Genomic DNA, 23,720 nt, shown 5'->3' with positions numbered 1-23,720 from the left:
AACCCATGGCTTCCATGCAGCATGTTTGGCAGTGGGAATGGCTGATACAGAGGTTTGGGGCTAGCAGAGCATAAATTTGTTAATTTAAACCAGGTAATACTATGTGAACCTTATGAAACATTTGTTCAGAGTGTAGAGCAAATTTTTTAGCATTTACACCACCTGTTTGAATAGTGATATTACACTCAGATCCATCTTGAAACTGTCAGCTTATGTGACTCTTTATGCTCTCCTGCTATTAATTTAAACATTATGAATGTGGTGACATTTTCAGGCTAGGTCAGTACTCTCCGGCAAAGTAAGAGAGAACTATGTTTTCATGAGACTTTCTGCCTGGCTGTTATTACTTTAAAAGCCATTGAGAACAGAGTATGCAGAATGCTGGAGTCTATCCCTCATCCCAGAATCACAGACAAAAACTTAATTGATCAAAATAACAATGATAATCTCTGTTTTGCTAGGAGTCTTGCAATGCTTATAGCATTTAGGGATCTCACAGATTCAGAGCAAAAGAGCTATGTGACAAACAGGGTTGGTCTGTGCACAGGGAGGTCATGCTGACTGACATCCCTTTGTCTGAGGATCTACTTACATGTTAATATATGCATTATCTTCATATTTGATGAAAAAAAGGGTTAGGGGATTTTTAAGCCCAAGGGCATTCTTAGATACTCCTAGCACTGTTTCCTCATTTTATATGATTAACATTAGGGTGCTGAGGATGTCGGGACAGTATTTGCTGGCTCTGCTTGTCTCAAGGATAAGGTGTCCCAGCTGCAGGCTGCTGTGCAGGTCTGAGGAGTGCTTACAGGGGCACAAGACAATAGCTGTTAAAAAAGAAATTGATTGTTTGACTTGTGATTATTTGTGAAAAGTCCAGCGCCTATGTAGAAAAACATCATTAATGTGAAAGCTGGAAGTGCAGATGTGCTATGAACAGAACTATAATGTAAAACAGCACCAGTAGTTAATTCCTGTGGTCTAAAATCCAGAAGGGGGACATGACTCTATTATCTATGATGTGGAATGTATGCAGGGGACCAGGATCCATGACCTGAACTGCATTTTTGCCACAGAGTTATCACTGAATGCCCCTTAGGATGAACAAGAGACAGGAGGGAAAAGTGAACAAGAATGGGAGTTTAAAGGGGACATGACAGGTCTTATGGACTTTATTCAGTTGTTTATGGGCACAAAGTTTTGGGGCTACACTTTCCTGGCATATAATGCCAAAGGCTGCTTTCATAGAATAGTTAGCATTGGAAGGGACCTTTAAAGGCCACCTAGTCCAACTCCTCTGCAAGGAGCAGGGACATCTCCAACCTGATCAGGTTGCTCAGAGCCCCCCCATGTTTTGTTGTTCGTCAGGTTCTGAAAGAAAAATTGTGCGTGCAAATAATCACACAAGGTGGTAAATTCATGTGCGTAGAAGTACCCGACCTGAGTATATGTTTCATAGACTCCTCAAAATTTTTAGCTATGAAAATAAGCAGCATCCCTCATGCTGTAGGGCTTGAGGGCTGCAAAGGTTATTCCCTAATTCTTTCAGCACTGATGACTTGCAAAAACCCCTGAGTTACTATTGCCAACAAAATGTAAAAATTTTGAGGGAGTTCTCCAAATCATACAGAAATTAGATTGTGGTGATAACCCAGCACACATCCTGTGAGAAAGAGGGCAGTGGGAAGGTGAAGGTTTATTGCTGTATAGATACTACGCTGGCCTCTACTTGCATGTCCATGTACTTGTTTATGTTCCTTAAGCCTAACATCCTTCCTCTCCTTTACATGGTTATCATCAGAGGAAAAAGGGGGATATTCTCCTACCTCCATTCAATGTTTTACATATGTGGCCAAAAAGTAAAATACTCAAATCTGCCATGAGTTACAAGTTGATGAATATCAAGTAGGATCCTACTCCTTGAATGGCAATGCAGTCATTGATTGGGTGATACAGATTTTTAATTTAATGGGTGCTTTTCCCATGGTGCTATCGAATGCTACCATGAAAATGACTCGAATCCTCAGGCAGGTGCCATATTTGCATATTTGTATTGCACAGCATGAGAAAAGGTGGGCCACCCCAGAGGTGCGCTTTTCAGCAGCAGGACAAGTGCCATTGCTCTACTGCAGGGATCCTATTTTGTATAAATACTTATACATTTACTGAGGCATAGGTTTTTTTCTCTGGCTTTGATACCTCAGCTGAACGCCTCAAATTTAAATAATCAAACAAGAATTACTGAAAGCAGTATCTGCGTAAAAAATTTGTGGGCCACGGTGTTTTTCTGAGATATGCAGACAAGGAATAATGGGCCCTGTGTTGATTTGGCAACACTGAGGTGTCCTTTTTCCAAGGTCTACCCTAACTGTCAGATGATGTCTGTCTTGATGTAGCTCTGTTCATGGGGTATTCTGTATAGCTGAGGAAAAATAGAGTAGTGCCAAGAAGGGATTCACTGCATAGGGTTACTAGCAGATCTTGTAAGCTTGACACAAAATCAATCATGAGAGCCACCAAGAAATTGAAGTAATATGCTTTCCTGAGGCTTTGAAATTCCATATTGATGAATGGTGCATGCCTTGTGGTAAGAGACTTCTTCAGCTTTTGGGTAAAGCAATGGGTTGACAGTCTATTGCTTGACACCCCCCCCCTTTTTTTTTTTTTATTATTTTAAAAAGACTTTGAGACATAGAATTCACCTGGAATGGTTCTTTATGGGATTATTTTTTTAATGTCCCACTGATTTAGGAGAACATATCCCAGTGAAAATCCTTATCTCTGTTACCAATACAGAATGATGTATATGACAATACCAGTAGCTTGAAAAAAGAGTAGAAGCCATATTTTTTTCATATTGTTTCCCACTAAGCTGATATTAAGCAGAATCTGTTACTGAAATGCACAGAGAAAAGTAATCTTTAAATATCTCTTCACAAACCATGAAGATAAATAAAAGCGTTTGGACTTGGTGATGCTATCATTTTATTGTTGAAAGATATAACTGCTGGATGAACTTACATAGTCCTTACCTCACTGTAAATAAAATTCTACAGGCATTTTAACATTAGATTTATACAGTGAGGTCTTGCCAGGAGATGAGAAAGATATGAGAAGTATGTCTTTTTAAATTGTCACTCTAGGTTAAATACGGGTTATTTGTATACTTGTTTCATAGGATTCTGTGTTCATTATATCTCACTTGTTTTGTTTTTTCTCCTTGTTTAATGTCTATTAATTTGTAACATAAAAATCTGTCTTGCAGCCCTGCAAGCATAGCTTAGATTTAGCAGTCAAACTGACTTCTTTCCTTTTCATATATTGTCTGTAGTAAGAGAAGGCCCACAGGCCTGTTGTTTTCCCTAACTTTTCCTGCACAAACCAAATCTTTTTGGATTATTCCCCTGGGCTGCTGTTCCAAACCCATTTAATAAGTATATGCATGTGTAACTGAGTCAATGAGCTGAAGTCAGAGAGGGTTCTGCAGATTTACTGGTTAACTAAAGTTAATGTGTTCTTTGAGGAGAAGCTGATAGAAAGGAGCACTGGATCCCCAAGAGCTCACAGCACTAACATTTTTGTAAATAATAAGTATTTTATAGAGAAGTCAGTGGAAAAATTGTGCCTATGGAATTAGCAATGTGGTTTCCGCAAAGGTGTTCTCTCAAGAACCACACAGAAGATCAGATTCTGATGCTGTTCCTGGAAGATCTGTGACAAATAGACTGGAAAGATCTGAAATTTTCTGATTTCCATGTAAATTGATGTTCTTGCTGTAGAAAGTGAAACTAGGAATAATTAAATAAAACATATTCTATAATTTCTATGTCCTAATGATTTCAGCAAACCCTTACTAGATACTCCATTGATTGAAATGTTAATCAAATAATTTAATACAGCATTAGTGGACCTAACTGTTCATAGTTCCCATGAATATGGATCATACTGTCCTCTATTTAGATAGAGCTAAGTGCTAGGCTGAAATACTCTTTATAACACAAAGTAAATGTACCAGAGAGCTGAGATTCAAGGTACTAAGATGCACCTGTTTATAAACGCAAGCCTTACTGCTTTAATGTGAGTTGTAGAACTGATTGTATCTGTATTGCCTTGAGCTATTTATAAAGTTAATAACTGTGGTAAGACTATCCTTCAGTGGACTGTTCCTATATACACTGGTCTAAAGTGGACAACCTGAAGGAAATTCTTTGGAGTACTTATGTCATAGTTTAGCCCCACTTGGGACCAGGCTATGCAGCTTCTCACTCACTCTCCCCAGCCTCTGAGGGAATGAGGGAGAGATATTATAACAAAAAGCTTGAAGTTTAAGATAAGGACAGGGTGAGATAATTCAAGTTACCATTACGGGCAAAACAGACTTGACTTGTGGAAAACTATTTCAATGTATTATTAATAAAACCAAAGCAGGATAATAAGAGAGAACAAAACCAACTTCCTCCCACCCCTCCCCTCTTCCTGGGCTTAACTTCATTTCCAATTATCTCTAACTCCTCCTCCACTGAGCAGCACAGGAGGGAATAGGGAATGGGGGTTGTGGTCAGTCCATCACTTGTTGCTTTAGGCTGCTCCTTCCTCCTTGGGGGAAGAACTCCTCACATTCCTCCCCTGCTGCAGGGTGGGGTCCCTCCCATGGGCTACAGTCCCTCATGAACTGCTCAAGCATGTGTCCTTTCCATGGACTGCAGTCCCTCAGGAACTGGCTGCCCCAGTGTGGGCCCTCCACAGGCTGCAGGTGGATTTCTGCTCCTCCACGGGCTGCAGGGGGACACACCCTGCCTCACCGGGGGCTGCACCATGGGCTGCAGGGGAATCTCTGGCAGGAGCAGCATCACTCCCGCACTTCCTGCTTCACTGACCTTGGCGTCTGCAGCTATTCCTCTCACAAAAAATTCTTCACAATCGGCTCAGGCAGATGCCTCTCAGGTTCTCTTCACATCTCCTCTCTTCTCTTGACCAGGCTGAGTTGGGCCAAGACAGCTTCCCAGCGGGAGGTCTGGCCGCCTGGGTGAGGGCCCCTCTTCTGATACTTTCCTTTAAAAAAAAAAAAATTCCCTTTCTTAAATATGTTATCACAGAGGCATTATCACTGTCAACAATTGGCTCAGCCCTGGCCAACAGCAGGTCTGCCCTAGACCCAGCTGAGTCCACCGGACAAAGGGGAAACTTCTAGCAGCCTCTCCGCAGATGAGGCACAACTTTTTTTTTTCATGTTTTTATGAAGCTGGTCAGATTAGTTTCACTGTCTCTTTATTTCTCTCTTTCCCCTGGAAAGTTTTATAGTTTCATAGGAACAGTGGTTTTGGTTGGGGATTTTATGTTTTTTTGTTTGTTTCTAATGTGAAATAAATAAACATGAAGTGCTGAAAGTACCTTGAAAGTATCTTGGTCACATTCTAACTTAGTTTGAATCTGTACTAGTTGACAAAGTATGTAAGTGTTATTTCTAAAACCATCAACTGTAAGTAACAATGCCTTGAAAAGTGATCTATATCTTCAACTGCTGTAATGGTCATTGTTCACACTTGAAGTTCATCAGTGTTCATATACACCCTGTGGGGAAGAAGAAAAACTATTCATATTTCAGAGAAAAAAAATAATTTGACGACTGACATTTTAGGAAAGGAAAATGTGTAGAATTTGCATGTATTTATTCCTTAACTTCTAAAATGTGCTTTGACATCTTTGTCATGTGATGAGTGGAAGTAAAAAGTAGAGAAACGTGTAGCTGATTAGAAGAGTCCTCAGCTTCAGGTATATATGAGAAGAGAACATATCGTTTGGAGTCTTACCCTGGTGTTATGCCAATCCAAAATGTGACATGCTGCACAATTAGAAGTGCTCAATCTTGCTCTGTCACTAGATGACAGAAGATTGACTGTAGACAGGGAGGTAAATTGGAGAAATCTGTGAAGTTCACAAGAAACAAACAACTGTCAGTGCCTGGCCAAATAAATGAGAGCTGTAAAATTTACATAATAGTAAATTTAGACTAAGCAAATCTCTCTATGGAAAATTATTTTTAAAAATCACTGTTGTTTCACATAATTGAGTGCAAATTGCAAAGACTAGCCGACTTTATTGCATAAAACTTGGAAAACCTGCAAAACCAGTGCTTTATTTCAAACTTAATTTTTGGACTGAATAGTTGTACAAGGAGGTAAGGAAAGGCAGAGGAAATCTCTGGACCTTAGATTTTTGCAAGTTCAGGGACAATCTTGTGAAAATACTGGTTGCTTTGTTTCTTGTATTTTCTGCATCTTACACTACTTAGAGAAAGTGGACACTTGCTTTTGGCCTCCATTAAGAGAAAGCAGTGGTTAGAAAGCAGTCTAACCACTTTTATTGCATATTTGTATTTATGTGTGCTGTAAGTGTGCTGATTTACCAAGTTGTATATTGTTGCTTCCCATGCTAATTCAGTGTATGGCATCACTGCAAGTGAAATCCAGATCCATGATGTGAGCTCCCCGATGCAATAATACTGCATGATATATGCATGAGCTCATCGAGTTGATCCTATGTTATCTGATTTCAGAATCAGTAGTTTAAATAGATCTTTGCCAGAAATCTCCAGTTAGTCTCAGAATGACCAACACAAAAACATACTTTTGTACTGGATCCTCAAATAGGCTCTTCAAACTGTTTTATATAATAAACCAAATTGGAGGTGGAAATTCCATTTCACATGTTTAGTCTACAAGTACAATTTGCCCTATGTAATAGAAGTATTTTTTTCAGGTATGCCAGACCCAGTATTCTCATGTAATTTTCAAAGCATTTAAGAAATGTTTAAGAGTGTGTGTATTCAGAAAGAGACATGAAAACACAAGACTTTAAAAAGAAAAAAAAAAAAGTAATTTTTTTTTAGCTAAAAGAATAGTGGGAAACGATTTTAAAATTGACATAACTACATAGAAGGCGGCCAATATGGGATATCTGAGGATTAGAAAAAGGAACTATGACTGAGAGGAATGAGGAAGCAGTAAGAGAAGCTGATGAAGCTATCTGAGCTCTTGTGAATGCTGTATGGCTTTCTGAACCATCTGTGGGACATTTAGAGGAGACTCTGCAAAGAAATATTTCAGATAAAAATTAAGACGAGCTTGAGCCCTATGTACAGAAACAAAAACTGCTCAGAGAAGCTTAGGATATCTTAGAGAATAATTGTCTTTTTAAAGCAAAATTCTGCTCTGCTTCCCTAGCAAGATTTTCACAGCCCTCAGTTCTACCAGAGAACATTTTGAACCTACAATAAGTGAGTCTGCATGTTTACAGTTTAGATTATTCAGATCTGTCTAAAAAAATAAGGTACTTTCCAAATCTCTGCAGGAATGAGGCAGTTAAGGAGGAAATTCCTTTGCTGAGGAATTGTTGAATGACTGTGGCAACTTGAGAAGTTTTAATTAGATGTGGAATTAATATTTGGAGACAGCACAAAGCTTAGATATACACCTTTCTGAGACTAAGTAAATGCCAGGTGAGAAGTGGTAAGTTTTCAAACTATGTGTTTTAAAAATAGAAAGTAAAAATGCATGATCCAATTACTAAAGAAATTTTATGCACTCAAGAACACCACAAATTGACAGCTTTGAGTGAAATGAATACATCATCTGAAAGAAATCAGAATGTCTGAAAGTAAACAAATTATGTGGGAACAGTTTGATGTATCTAGATAAGTTGTTAAAATGTCAGCAGAGTATTACATTGGCAAAACATGGATCCTCATAATTCTCAGGGTCCCACACCTACTTAAAAGTATTCTTGGTGATCAAAGTAGCCTTGCCAGACATAAGAGGCAAATCTAAAGAATATATAAAAAGAAATCTGTTCGATCTCATTGAGCAGATTTTATTTACGAGAAGAAAGGATGATTGATATGTACCTATCATCAGTAAATTTACAAGAAAAAAAAATCAACTGGTACATAACAATATTTTAAACTGTTTTCATCAAATTAGCTTGTTCTTTTTCCCAACTCTCTCCTAAAAGTGATCTCAAAGATTTGTGGATCTGTGATTTGTATATATTCTTGATGGTAATTTGCTGTTGACCACAGTCATTTGTGTTTCAGTCATTTGTAAGTCATAAGCACTGAAGTAAGTATAAGATGAACTCAGCAAATTCTAACCTAATGAGTGGAAAAACCTTTAGGAAAATTCCTGGGCTGAGAAAAAGAGGCCAGGAACAGAAGTCATACTTTTTCTAAATGCTGTTTGATTGATGTTGTACATTTACTGTCTCCATGATAATTAACTTCCTTGATATGGAAGAATAGCTGAGATATTTCTTCTAGAGAAATGAAATACTTCAGGGGTATCCCATCACCTTTCAGTATATACTATACATCTTTCCAGGATAGGGAGATCGAGTTCTGAATTTTTTAACTACCATCATACTACTGCTGACTGATGAAAATAGTTGGTTGATGCTCTGAAGAGGTGTAGTTTAAGTCCACAGCTGAAATAAAAACCCTAATGATTCTATGAATTAATGAATGTTTAAAGTGAAACTTTGAATCTTGCCTTGCATGGCAGATCATTTTAAGACATGTTTTGTAGCTTCTTTAGTATGCTTGGTACATGTTTGGTAGCTTTTTTAGTTCAAAATTATATAAGCACATATTAGCCTTTTAGAAGCTTTGTTTGGGAGGTTTTGGTGGAGTCTCAAAAATATTGTGTCTTTGAGGGAACTTGCAAGTTTTCCTATGTAAAGGAAATGGGCTTTGTTCAGTTGCCTAGCCAGGTATGTTTTGTCATATAAAATCCAAAGCATCAAGCATAGAAAGAGAACAGGTATTAACACAACTTTTAGCAAGAACTGCCAGCTATTTTAATGTGAACAGAACCTACCCCAGGAAAATTCAAAGCCAGTAAAAATTGTGTTTATGTTATATGCTATATATGAAAATATAAATTTATCTTAACTTCAGAAGTTTTCTAGTACTCTGAACTGGAATATTTTTGTACTTTGGGAATAGGTTTTCTACTTAAAGAAACCTCAGATCTACTCTCAAAAGAGCAGTATCAGAATATGTGTAAATTGAAATTCAAAGTACACATAAATACTGATTTTTATATAAGTGTATGTGGGTATTTGCCTATCCATTGTGGGCACCTTTTTAAACTCCTTTTTAACTCTGCTGCACAATTGAATTATGAAACATGATACTCTTGGAAAGCAAATTATCTGAACGTATGTGAGTATATTTGAAGTTCCTAATCACATAGACAAAAGCCCATGAAGTATTTTACCTTGTCTTTTAAATCTGTGTTGTCTGTTATGTACTATTATGATAAAAAGACAGCTTACTATGCTGAGCAGGCACTGTTAAAAATAGCGTGGAAGCTTATTTGGCAGAGATAGTTTTCACACAGAGTATGTGTCAGTAACTCTGAGATGATGTAGACTAGAACTGCCCATTAGAAATCATCAGGCAGAGTATTTCCTGAAAACTGGAAAGCTGAAGGTCTTCTGTGGGATAATCTAAGTGGTATCATAAATGTCACTAACCAGATGAAATGTCTGGTTCCCTTCCCCCCCCGCCGTCCCCTGTATTTGAGGTTAGATATGTGTTTCGGGAATGTGTGTGGGGAGGCTCAGTTGCATGAGAATGCATAATGCAAAAAAATATTTTTCTTAAAAATCAAGCAGCCCAAGGTTGACTCACAGCTATTGTGTATCATTAGCACTTAACCTTTTACTAGTATTTTTAAACTCTTATTTCATAGCACAGCATTAGCTCTGCATATGGAACCATTCTTTATCTTCTTTCTAAAGATTTTTCAGACTGACTTCTACCAAGGGGTGTATATTGTATGAATGGACAAGAGTAGTGGGGAGTGTTACTTGTTGCTAAACACTGACCCTGTTTCTCTGTCTCCCTGGCAATTTCCCTCTCGTGAAATGTTCGTCTCTCCTCTCAATGTACTAAAAGGAGCTGAAACAAAGAGTAGTTGCTTTGATATTAGGCTGGAGTTCAGGAAGAAGTCTGCTGGTTATATACTGGCTTTCCTTTGAATGGTTATGACCTGCTGGGAATATGTCAAGTTGGGGAATGGGCTTTTCTACTTGTACTGACTTTTACTGCAAACTCTTACAAAGATCAGCTGAATATACCTTTGGTGCTTTCATCTCAGTCTTTCATTTCTTCTTTAAAAAAAAACAACACCAAAGATGGGTGCACATCTTTGTCTTTTGCTTATGACCCTCAGCACTTTTAAAACCAAAGGTGAAAACACATAACAGGTTCAGTGCCACTGGCTCACTCTGCTATGGCAACTTTGGTGTAACACCTCCAAAAAGTTTGTGAAGCCATTTGTAATATACATGGATTTGGTATGTAATACATGCAATCAATTTCAGAGACATTTTCAAAGTTTTTAAATCTGTATCCTTCCTGTAATTAATCTTAAATCTTACTAAGTGCACCCTCAAAAAAAAAAAAAAAAGGAGAAGAAAAAAAAAAAGACATCTCAGAATAACCGCTGCTTCTATGGACAGGGCCATTCACTGCAGAAGTAGAAGGTCCAAATTAAATCATATGCAAGAATGGCCTAAGCAGAGACTCAAATCTCCCTTAGCTAGAGCATTATTTATAGAAAGTGGGACAGCTCTGTCAGGAGAAGCTCAGGTGCATTGTTTAAATTGCGGTACCAAGGAGTACTTCTGAGCTCCTAGCGCTGCATTTTCACCCTCTCTGTAGCAGGCTCTGCTCCTAGGTGTGCATAAGAGCCTCTGTCCTGACAGTGATTTGGTTATCTAGGGAAGGCAAATGTTTCTGTTCTGGCCAGGTCCCCTCTCAGGGAATCATGACCTGAGAGTTCTGAGCACCATTCAGCTAGATCTCAGTTGTAGCCTAACAATTCTGAGACTCACCTGATGCAGAGGTTCAGGTTCCAGCTACTGTGCTGCCTTAGAGTTTAATCTGTGATGAAATTGCTGCTTCTGACTTTTTTTTGTTTGGTTGCATTTTTTTTGGATAGCAGTCTATTATGCAAAGTTTTTTGTTTTAACTTGCAGGTTTTGCGTTTTTTTTCTTTTTTTTTTTTAAAGAAAAATTAAATTGATAGCAAAACTCTAACCATCTATTCAGATGTACATTGTTCTTGGACAAGTCTCTTTGTATTGTTTTGTATACCATAGGAAACTGAGATTGGGATTCAAAATTCACATCTGTCAGCTGTCTTAGTATTAATTCCCGTAGGGTTTGTAAGAGTCCTCTCCTGCTTCAGTCCTTATCCACAACCCTGTGTTGTTTTGTGCATGGGTCTGAATAACAAAAGGTCATCCAGAAGAAGGAGGACATGTTGTGGGTTTTTTTTTTCCTCCCCTTAGTCAAAAATGCTATTGCCACATATGAAACTAGTTTTGGTTCCTCTGGATGCTTTTATGATGAGTCCCTAGAGACTTCCTTTTCTTTCTTTCTTTAAAGGTGGCTTTCTAGCAAATAAGAGAGGTCACTTCCTTATTTCTGCTCCCCTGAGTAGACCAAAAAGTTCAGTTCTCACTTCATTCTACTAAAAGTCTGATTTTTATATTGAAATAATTCTTATTTTATACCTAGCTTGATAGGAGACAGAGCTAATTAGTCTAAGTGCTTAATTCGTTACTTGATTTTTTAAATTCAGTTTTGCATGCTGGATTTTATCTGTATAACTCTTTTCATGACTATATTTAAGTTCAAGTCCAAGTTTGATAGCCTTTTGCAACATCACTGTCTTTTACAAATGAGCAGCTGCTTGGTTTCTATTTGTAGTGAGACTGAAATCAGAGTTCTACTTTGTATTGTGCCTGGTAGTTTTGCCCAAAGTTGGGGGTAGAAGAATTTCTCTGACAATGTGTTTATTAAAGTTGCTTATGCCCTGTCATATACTGAAGTACATATATATTTTTTTTTCCATGTAACTTTGACAGGCAAAAGGGATACATGGCAGTTCCTATAGACTATTAATTTTTATGCTTCATTTTTGTTAAGAAATGCTTCATTTTATGCTTCATTTTTGTGGTTAAAAAAAAAAAAAGCTGTGGAGAACAGATAGACAAATCATATGCCATTAAACTTCAGTCCTTCAAACTTGTATTTGTGTGTTCAGCTTTCTGCATAAGGGAAAAGCCTCTGATTTCACTGAAACTCTCTGAAGCGGAGAGTTGAGCAGATGTATTTAGCCTTGATCTAGTTGAGACTTTAACTGATTTTAAAGGGAGTCAAGTAACAAAGTCTTGATGCTAACACAAGTTTCTGGATACGTTCAGAGTTTCAAACCCCTGAGGTGTTTTCCTGCTTTCCAGTTTGTGCCAAGATTCACCTGTCAAAAATGTTTTAAATGCAATTTAGTGCAATTATTGTTTCCTCCTCACTGGGTGCTTCCTGTGTCAGTATGAAATTCACTTTGCGAGAGTGGCAGTTTAAAATCTGGAACTGCAGCTTATTAATTAACTTGGACTAGTCAAGGGCCACAGTTTGATGTGCGTACTACTATCAGCCACCCTTTGCTTCTTAATTCCACTACGCTTCCCTGCAATTGCTTGAGGAGTAATGTGTATTAAAGGACTAAAACTCTCTGTGTTTGTGTAAATATGTGAGCATGTCTGTCTATGTGAAAAAGAGCAAAAGTGGAAAGTAATAGCACGGTATTTACAGCAGACCTTCAGTGAAGCAGAACTTAGTGAACCTGAATAACTTTTTGATACCCAGGAGAAGTATGCAATCAGGCCACAGATATTCAGGCTAAATGGCTTACAGCTTTTGAAATAAGTAGCTCACATGTCAGTAGAAGTCCATTCAGATTTGTGCATGCAAGGAGAGTCATAAAACATGTAATTGCTTAGCTACAATAATAATTTATATGCATTTGCAGTGTTATACCACTTGGAGAATTATAGTTGCTTTATTAAAGCAACTAGAAGGTGGAGTTTTTTTAAGGTGCATAAAGTACTCAGCTCTTTCTTTCAGACCTTGCTAAGCATTTGAATTCTGTTGTTGTTATAGTGTAACCTATGCAATTATTCTGTTTATTGAACACCTCCCCCTCTTTCTATAGTCAAATGACCGATAAAAATACTGAATGTTATTGGGCCATTGACTACACTTTGACAACATATCTGTCAATATCTTCTTTTCTGAAGATTAAAATGAAGCTTTATGGAGTACCTTTTGGGGGAGGAGGGTGGTAATGTTCTTTAATTACTGGATGTAGAAAGTATCTAGCGCAAGCAACACATAAAAGAGCTAAATTAATGTTACCACTTGCCTTTTCAGAATAGACCACAAACTTGAAAGGCAAAGGACAACACATTGGGGCACTTTGTTATCATCCCCAGTGGTGAAATTTTTGTCAGTATTTCACCCAACAGGTAGGTGTTCAGAGAAATCTTATGCTTCACTGGTCACCTAAATGTATACTGACCATCTGCTTATATTTTGTGACTTAAGTTGGTGAAAAAGAGTCAGACCAGAAAAGTAAACATTAAAGAGGAAAAGTTATAAGAGATTAATGAACATGGAGAACAGTAATGGTTGGAAAGCCTGTAACATAAACAGACAGTGTAGAATTTTTGTATGTATGTGATGGGGATGATACAGGAACATTCAATATCTGGAGTCATCCAAAACACATTTTACAGTCATGCTAATAGGAATTGTTTCAATTTATCAGCATGACTTCACTAATGTGAAGAAAATGTTTAACCTAGTCAAAATAGAAAATGCAGCTTTTTTGTTTTCAAAATTCAGTTGTTAGTAATTCTAAGCAAATGAAGTAGGCATCAACGAAAAGTAGGTCATAATAGGAAGATAATTTTACTCTGTGCTTCCTTTTTTCCATCTATTGTAGGGTTTTATTAGAATTGTATGTTTTCAAGAGGCTCTTTGAAATGAAATCTTTCTGACTGGCTTTCATTGAAATAGCAGCACTTCAGAGTTGTGTGGCCTTTCCAGTCCTGTTGGGATGGTTACATAGGGTAAGTATTATGTGAAAAGTACTTGCAGAAGCCAGGTCCAACTGAGAAAAATAGGTTGTTTACTTTAATTTTAGGTACTGTACAGACAAAATTGAATTATCTTAAAAATCACCACGAATAATTTATCATGCTAGTTAGATACTTTCTTCCTTGCCATGTCACCAGATCTAATGGTTCTTTCTTAATTTATGACAGAAATACTGTGGAATAAGGTAAATGTCAACTATAATGATGCTGTTTGTTATGATGAAAACACAGAGAGAAGGAAATTATGTTTAATGCATCAAAGCAAGAAATTTCAAATAGGTTATTTCAGCTACCTTGATTTAGTATTTCTTTTGGGGAGAAAGGAATGAAGGAAAGGTGAGGAATTCTTACTGAAAATAACAGTGTGAAAACATGTGTCATAAAGAATAGTTAAAGACTGTTAGATATGGAGACATATTTCTTTCATAGACGAAAGACATGTAAACTCTGTCAGAGATTACTAGACATACTACTATCCAACTATGTAACGACCAATTAGTGCCTTCTGGCATGAGGAATTATTTGACACTTCGTAGAGTATCAGTAGTGACTTACACAGTTCTGAAATTTAGCAGTCCTCTTTCTTTACCTGGGTCTTCATTTGGTTCAGTTAACTTCTTGTTTGTTGGAAAAAACTTAGCACCAATAATTGTACTGGATAGTAAATCTTAGGCAAGACATGAGATTTATTTTGTACTGAGAAATTTTTACTTAAAAAGCCACCACGCAGAAAGTAGCACACACCATAGTTCAAATCTTGTGTTACAACAACTTATCAAATTTTTCTAGATTCTTGATACTAAAAAACATGTGCAAGTTACTAAAAACATGTGCAAGTGAGTGCAGAAGAGGGCCACGAAGATGATGAGAGGGCTGGAGCACCTCTCCTGTGAGGACAGGCTTAGAGAGTTGGGGCTGTTCAGCCTGGAGAAGAGAAGGCTCCAGGGAGACCTTATAGCAGCCTTCTAATACCTAAAGGGGGCCTACAGGAAAGACAGGGAGAAACTCTTCAGCAGGGCCTGTTGTGATAGGACAAGGGGTAATGGTTTTAAAACAGGGGTAGATTCAGACTAGACATCAGGAAAAAATTGTTTACACTGAGGGTGGTGAAGCACTGGAACAGGTTGCCTGGAGAGGTGGTGGATGCCCCATCCCTGGAAACATTCGAGGCCAGGTTGGACAGGGCTCTGAGCAACCTGATCTGGTTGGAGACGTCCCTGCTTCTTGCAGAGGTATTGGACTAGATGGCCTTTAAAGGTCCCTTCCACCCCTAACTATTCATGATTCATAGGTAAAAGTAATCTTTCTCACGTTGCTGCCTCTGCTCAAAAGAGACCAGATGGTGTTCAAATGTACCCAGGAAAGAGAGTGGAAAGTTTTGGCACAGAGTTTCCTGTACCACAACTTGGGAAATCCAAATTCTGCTTCAGATTTTATGATATACAACCTTGGGAAAAGGCTTGAATTTCTGGTTTCCTTTCCTGCTTCTTGTTTTTCTTGCATAATCAGAGTGTACCGTACTTGGGGTGAGGACTATTTTGCTATGCATTTTGTGCTGTGTCTGACACAATCAAATCTTAGTCTTGCTAGAAATCCCAATATAACATGAATGATTACTACTAAATAAAGATGCAATAGCAAAATATGTACAGTTTTGCAAGTGCCAGCTTAACTACAGTGTTAAATAACTAGCAATGCCTACACTACTTGTCTTTCACAAATAATTGAGCCATATTTTGGTTAAACTACCAAATTTAACAGGCTTCCTGCTCACTTTTCCAAGTAGGTAAAAGAATCTACTATGCAGGGTTTTCTCCTGCTTGAACCACGGACTCACAGAGCAACAATAATTCTGTTTTCCAGTACTAAGCTTTTCCAACTATCTCTTCTACTGCCTGCAGTAGTAAAGACTGAGCTGATTCTGGTCTTGCATGATGTGAAGCAGATAGCTTGTGGCATTTCTGGTTCAGTGATGCCTTCTGACTAGCCTTTCTTTTACTGTCATTGTTGAAACTCCCTCCTCTCTTCTCAGCACCAGTGAAGACGTAGAATGAGATCAGTTAAAATGGTTTGCTCTTGGTTGGCTCTTTCACTGTCCAGAACAGTCTTGAGTGCTTCAGCTGCATGACACTAAAAGGCTACAGGAAGAGCTACTCTGATCTGAACTGTAACTTCACCATGCTCTGCCATCGCTCTGCTGTCTGTGTTTCATCAAAGCTTGTCTACAGATTCCTCTCCACTGTAATCATCATGTTCTCAAAGCTAGTTTTCCAGCCTTCCTGTCGACTTCTCCTCTGTGCACACCTTCTGCAGCGGCTGATGTACTTAGCTTGGTGGCTTCTCCACAGAACGTAAGCAGCCCTCGTTCTAGTTATATTATAGCTTGAACCTGCAGCTAAATTGAGACAAAAGTCATTAACAGTTATCAGGAGAGGAGCTAGGATTGAGAGGGACAGACATCAGACAGAAAACATACACATCTTTTACCAATTGCTAAGAGTGCTGTCTCTACATTTGTCATTCATACCCTACCCAAGCTCTTAGCCCTGACCAAGCACTTGCTGAAGTGACTCCTCCCCTGCTGCCAATAGAAGATGCATAGGTAGAAACTGTAGCTGTGGCTGCAGGTGTCAGCACATCCCCTGCTTCTCTTGCTTCCCCTACTGGCATTCTCTACCATTTGTGACTTGCTTTTCACCTAGTGTAGTTGTGAGGTGGCTTTGGCGGAAAGTGCCTTGCATGAATTTCAGCCTTCTATAGCTCTTGAAGGGAAAGGAAAGAAGGTGTAAAGGGAAGACAGCAAAAGCCATGGTTGTGAAATGTGGTGAATAATAAGAGGAGGAATGTTAAAAAGACACTAAGTGCCAGCAAGAGACAAGAGTGAAACTGTAGATACATAGTGTTGAGGTATGGTAAGGCATCTTCAGGAGAAACCAGGAAAGTGCTGGAGGAGAAAACAACTCTGCAAAGTGGTGAATAAGAGGGAGTTTGTGAGAGATTCTCAGGGATGAAGGAGGGTGACTAGCTGGGTGCTTACGGAGAAGGATTTGGCATTAGAAGAATTGGCTTGATACTTAGTACTCTCTGGGCAGATGAAGCAAGAGAAGGGAGAATTTATTCTCTGCTTTCCTTTTAACCTAGATAAGATTGAAAATATATTACATATATGAGTATCTCAGAGCACGGCATTCTCTGCTGTGCCAATGAAATTAAAGACTTGACACCATTTTTCCTTCTGTTTTGTTTTTTCAAGTTTTGTTTTGTTTTGTTTTGTTTTCCTGTTCAGATCATGCCCTAGAAGTCTTACTGCTTTTGGGCATTGTGTCCTCCCTCCAGTAACATAACAGCTTTTAAGTGAGGTACCATAACAGAATGTCTCGGGCAACACAGGAAATCTGTATCAGAAGTTTAAAGGGAGACAAAATAAATCTACCTCACTAGCTGTCCCTGTTAATTCACTCTGATAACACTGGTTTCTTTCTCTAAGGGTTGACTTTACTTCATAATGACTTTGAGTTTTGTGTAGTGAGGCTAAAAGATAAGCTCTCAACTAAACTCAATTACAATGTAGTTTTAGAAAAGTAAGAAGTTTTGAAATCCTTGTTATGTACTGCACAAAAGTTTTTTTTTTTATTTCTTCTGCCCAGCAGAATAACTCTTGAGTTCTGGTTTGGTATTTGTTCCTTTGTGACAAGATATTCAAGGCCATAACATGCACTGTCTGTTGAAATGCAGTAAATATTTAATGTTCTGTTTATTTGTATAACTGCCAAATGAAATTACTTTCTATCTGTTTATCTATCTGCACGTGCACATGCACACACACACCCTTGCAGATATACACACATTACATGTTTAAGCTATGGAGAAACGGAACGAAGGAAATTTGGGGAAAGGATATAATACTTTGCATTTGAAAACATGAACTAATTTAGTCCTCAAACTATTCCATTAAGTAAAGGCAGGATTATCCCCATTATTCAGAAGTGACAGAGGCCCAAGAGTGCATGTTTCACTCAAAGTGTGACAGGACAGACGGAGTCAATGTCTGGGCCACTACTTAGAATTCAAATGGTCCTATTAACCTGGACCTCTTTCATTACACAGAGAATAACCTTAAAGTTGGCAGTAGCCTAAAGCTTTCATTTAAAGGTTATTTGGCGGTCACTGAGGCAAGTCTATTTCCTAATGGACAGATGTCCTCTTAACTAAAGGCCTCCCAGATGACTTCTTGTTTGAAGCTGTGCCAGGTAAAGCAAAGACTGAGTAGACATGTCAACTGCAGTAACCTCTCAGAGCTAGCAGCTTTCCCTGAGAGTCTGGGCACCAGCTCAGTGGCAGAGGAACATTTGCTTGTGGCACATGGTCTCTTGATACGTCTGTCAGTCAGTTGCTTTATATCAGCACTTCTAGAACGCTTTTATTTTTTTTTTTAAATATAGCAATGCAAAGTGAGGGATACTTGCCAGTGTGTGTTTTTAAAATGGGGAAAACTCAGTGTTATTTAGATTGAAATGGCATTGTCAAATGGAACATGTTGTCCTCTGTAAATTAGGGGGTGGAGGCCCATGGTTGGTTGTCTTGCTATCATAAAATATTTATCTGGCCAGCCTTGAGTACATCAAGTCTTAAAGTTAGGCAGATCTTCTCACGGCCTACACCATAATAATTATAAGTAACAAGAATTAAATTAATATTAGTGATAAGCTTTTTTCCCTCATCACATGTAAATTAGGACATAATCTGGGAATGGCATCCTTACGGGGAGATCCTGTGCCCACTGAAACGGCTCTCTGCAAGAAGCTGCCTGCACTGATCCGTTTGCTGAATCTGCTTGTTATCTTTTGAGAGTTGGAGTACTGAGGGTGTTACAGGCTTCCGAGTTTCTTCTGTAATGTTACTATTTGGTGGCAAATCAGAACTTCCAAATACTCTCTGAAGAGAGAAAAAAACCACATGCTTCCGTATATCATCAAAGAAATACAGAGATTCACAGAATTACTGTTAATTTTCCCTTGTCAGGAGCATTCATTTAAAAAATGACCCACAAAGACTCAAAGAAGAAGAAGAAGAAGCTGCAATGAAAATAAAAACAGTTTATATTAAAAGTCCAGAAATAGAAACCAATCTTAGCAATAGTAGGTGGGCCTTCCTGGCCTTTCTCCCATGTTCAAATGGCATCAATAACAATTTGGATATGACTGTTACATATTTGTGATTGATGTTGTCTCCTGTAATAGATGATCAGTTCTTTTTAATCCCACTCTTTAATGCAGTCATATTGAACTATGTTATGAAAGAGAGGAGAGTAAATTAGAACTAAGTAAAAGAAATTTTATTTTCCATGGCCAGTTGGCACTGGTGGAATTCACTGTTCCAGAAGGTCACCAAGTTTAATGTTGCTGGGGTTTTTCTTTCCCCTTTTTTATTTATTTTATTTTTATGATAATTCTGTGACTGTTAAAAAGATTTATAACTATGCAAGTTAAGATGAAAAGGTTAATTGAATATAAAACTTCAAGATAGGAGGTGATGGCTTAGTAGGGTGAGGAAGGAATTTCTCCTATCTCCCTTTTTCCCACTGTGCACAGCACAGAGCAGTGGGACGAGTGCATACTGTTTTGTTGGTTTTTGGGTTTTTTTTCCTCTGAAGTAATAACTGTGAGAGACTGAATTGTGGGACTTTTGTCTCAAAGCTTGCTTGCATACGAAAGACTGCCTTAATGAAAACGGTGTTGGAGCAAATGGACTGCTAGACTAAGCTAGAGTGTAATCTGATTTCATCTCATCTGAACTTTTTCTAAGTTTAAGCAATACATTTGAATATAAAATACCAAATTCTAATGTGCAGAAGGCATGTTTATTGCTCATGTGTGGGAATGGTAAATACTTGCTATGTGATTTAGGACTGTCATAAGATTTAGCTATTATGTTTACCTCCAAACACTGAAGGTTGTAAGTGAGATTGTTTTATCACTGTTAGTTTCTTCAAATACCTAAAGGATCTCCTGGGACTTAAAATTAATCAAATCAAAAGTTGATCTCTGCATGGTCAGATCTGTCTGTATGGCCAACCAGATGGGAAAAGGGGCATAGCATTGTCAAAATTAAGGCTTTAGATGAGGGAAAGGCATGTGAGACTTCTGTATTTAGCTGACTTTCCTCCATAGATAGAAGCTCAGGTCCCAGGCTGACTTGGTTAAGGTAGCAGTGCATTATGTGTGGGTGTGAGGAAATAAATGTTAGATGAACACTTTTTCCCCCCCTGCTGCATGTGTTTTACAAGAACATCCTTTCTTTGCAGCTCCTCCTCCTCTAGGGGTTGCATTAATGTGCAACACTGTAAGAGCTGATCAGTGGAAACATCAACCATTGACCACATTTTAGTTAGGCTTCTAGAAAGAAGACAACTGCTCCTAGTTGTTAGAAACATTGGTTGGTTGATGATGGTGCTTCTCCCATGGACGCTAGTGGTGGAGCTGATGTGACTGAGGAGTTGATGTAACTGAGGAAATTTTGGGAGGGAAATTGTAGTGAAGGAAGAACAGCGTGGCTGAAATCAGTGAGACTTAAGCTTACGAAGTGCCTGAGGCAACAGTCACTGAAGTCCTGAGAAGGTGCTCATGGCTTATTAGAGGCTTGCTTTAGCCCAAGTGTGAGTAGTAGTCTCTTTTTTTTTTTTTTTCAGGATAACATCTGTTCTAGAATTACTTTTTTTTTCCCTGTAACTTTAACTTTCTGCAAATGCTTAGCATATATTGAATAGAAGAGACCATTATCCTTTTTCAACATTTTCCTCTGACAGCTTGGACTAACTACATAGCACAAGATTTTTCAGTCTATTTAAATGGATGACACTATTTTTTTTTGTTTTAATGAATAAGAATTAAAGAGAATGAAAGTAAGGACGTGCAAATGATTTTATCTGTGGTAGATGTATATTAAATCACTAATGTGTTCATTATTTAAAGTAAGTTTATTTGAATTTACTTTTTAACTTCAATCTTGTTCCTCTCAAATTTTTGGGTAGTGTTCTTTGCCATGGGAATTATTATTCAGAGCTACACTCCAAAAGCATTTTTTATTACTGGGAGGGTATTTGTGAGCTACAAACTCTTGCCTGTGCCTTGTGTCCTGTTAAGTAGACTTAAGCAAAAATTTCCATTTAGTGTGGCCAATTCAGGGTACTGGATGCTTTAAAGAGTCAGTAAGGATAGCTGTTTTTTAGATAAGGCCTCAAAACTCTTAGTATTATCTAAACTGAGGATTAAAAAGTTATAATTTTCCAAAGGTTTCCATTACATTTCCTATTCTGCCTACTATGCATTGTACATTATTAAAGAGTACTGCTCTGACATGCCCCCCAAAGAAGCAAATTAACATTTCTTGCGAACTCTATTCTTCTGTGGAGAAGTAATAATGACTCAAGCAGCTCCAAAAGTTTCTCAGATAAATCAGAGTTTATTACTTGTAAAATTAATGCCCATTATGCTCACTGATACTGTGCATAAACTCTCACTTATAGAAAAAAAAAGCCCCTTTTACTGTTTGCTGTTATCAATAACAGATCTGAGACTTGCACAGAGGATATGGACAAATGCAGCACGTGAGTGACATAATTTGTGAGACTTTTGCTTCACACTGCTCATCATCTTTTGTTCTTTTTATGTACCTTTTCTTTTGTCTCTGAAAGTCAATTTTAGTTGTGATTTGTTACAGCTCTTAGAAGAGAGAAAGCCCATTCTAGCCAGTCAAAAGATGAGCCCTGCCTTGTGCTCTGGATCTGAGTGTTACCATTTTTAGGGAAGTACTCACCTGCCAGTGTGGACCTAGGCAAAGTAGAAATTGCTGCTGGTGGTTTTTTTAATAGATTAAATTATCTTGCTCCTTAACACTGCTTGTCTTTTCTAAAAAATCTTATTTCTTCCTCTTGAGCTGAATTGTTAAATTTTGTAGGTACACAAGTGTGCTTGCTAACTAGTCCCATGGCTGAAAGAAGACATATGCAAGTCAGAGATGATGAACTTAATGTAAGCACTATAACGAAGGAGGTGCCTTCAAAAAGGTTCTTTCTGAAGACAAGGGTTGATCAACCTCTCTTTAGACTTCTAAAAGGACTACAAGGTCTTATCAAGGCCTTATGTGAATTTAGAATACAACCACTATGTTGGAGCAATTCTTTGACCTCTGCATCCTGTCTCTAGTGTGACTAGACAAATCAAAGTCGGAACAAAGTGTAACAAGACACAAAGTGGGGATTTAGACTTGTGTATAGGAACATACTTAAGCTCTCTGTGAAATTTTCCATCTGTGTAATGGGGATAATGCAGCACAAGCAACACAATGCAACTACAGCACAAGAAGACTGAGGATTAATCAGTTAATGAATTTGTGGTACCCTAAGCATGAAAGGTGCGCTCTAAATGTTTTCCCATAGAAATTTCTCCACTACCTAAAGAGAGAGGAAGAAAAAGGCCAATTCATTGCTTTAAAGAATTGCAAGAATCCTATCAAGAACATAGATAATTAAAGTCATATTAATAGATTTTTAGGTCTTCATTTTCCCCTTGAGGCCAGGTGTCCCTGATTTTTCTCTATTTTTTTTTTCTTTTCCCCTTCAAGAAATGTCCCTGACTCAGTTGTTAAAGACCGAGAAGCAAAAGTGCCCATCTAGCTTTGAACTCGATACCTGCGGTGGAGTTACAAGGTTAAATAAATGGGGTGGGCTTTTTTTTTTTTTTTTTAAGCTGAACAGAACACTTCAAAAAGATCTCCCCACCACCCTCTCCACCCTTCCCTCCCCCTGAAGTATTTTTAGGCTGTATGCACTCTTGCCGATGTCTCTTCCTTAGTCCCAGCTGAGGATTTCAAGGGAGATGAGAGCTCTGTTTTGTTTCTCCCTCGTATTGCAGATAGGGGGAGGAGGCGGTTATTAGAGAGAAGCGCGCTGCTCGCTCGCTCTCTGTCTCTCCCTCTCGGGCTGATAGCACTTATCTCTCGCTCGCTCTCCTTCTCCTAGGTGATCCATTTCTAGGCAACGTGCTGGCTGGTGCTGGAGCTGCCAGCTCTCTCTGCATCCCCACCAGCAAAGCAAGCTCCAAAAGCAACCTGCAGATCGGCATCTCCTTTTCCTCTGCCTTGCTCCGGGCACTCCTCTCGCTCCTGCCCTGTCCAACCGCTACCTTGCGCGACAGAGACAGCACGCTGGGCTTGATCCGCAGATTTTTTTTTTTTTTCCTTCAGTTGTGTGAAGCAATTTTTTTCTTTTTTTTTTTCTTTTTTTTTTTTTTTTTTTTAAGCGAAGGGTGGGGGGAAATCTCTGCATTACTATCTGCATTACCTTGAAGTTCACTTTGTTTTTTGGCCTCCGGGGGGGCTTTTCCTGCAGGAATCTGGTTGCTGGAAGCGGGATCGCCTGCTCTGCCGGTTGCCCGCTCCTCCTCCCTCGCTGAAAGCGAGCTATTTGCTGCGGGCTCCTGGGGCTTTTCTGGCCAAGAGGGGGTTTTGTGTGTGTGTGCGCGCGTGTGTGTGTGTGTGAGACCGTGCGTGGCGTGGGTTGGAAGTTGCCGTGCAGCAGCCGGGACCAAGCGGATCCCCGGACCCGGCGGAAGGATGGGGATGCTCTGACCAGCAGAGGCGGCTGCTGCCCGCGCCGGCGCCCGGGCTGGATGGATTTGCTGCTGCCGGCGCTCCCAGCAACTCCGGTGCTGCCC

Source organism: Chlamydotis macqueenii, chromosome 4, assembly GCF_036417535.1.
Source record: "Chlamydotis macqueenii isolate bChlMac1 chromosome 4, bChlMac1.mat, whole genome shotgun sequence".
Taxonomy (NCBI): Eukaryota; Metazoa; Chordata; class Aves; order Otidiformes; family Otididae; genus Chlamydotis; species Chlamydotis macqueenii.
This window is presented reverse-complemented; position numbering follows the sequence as displayed.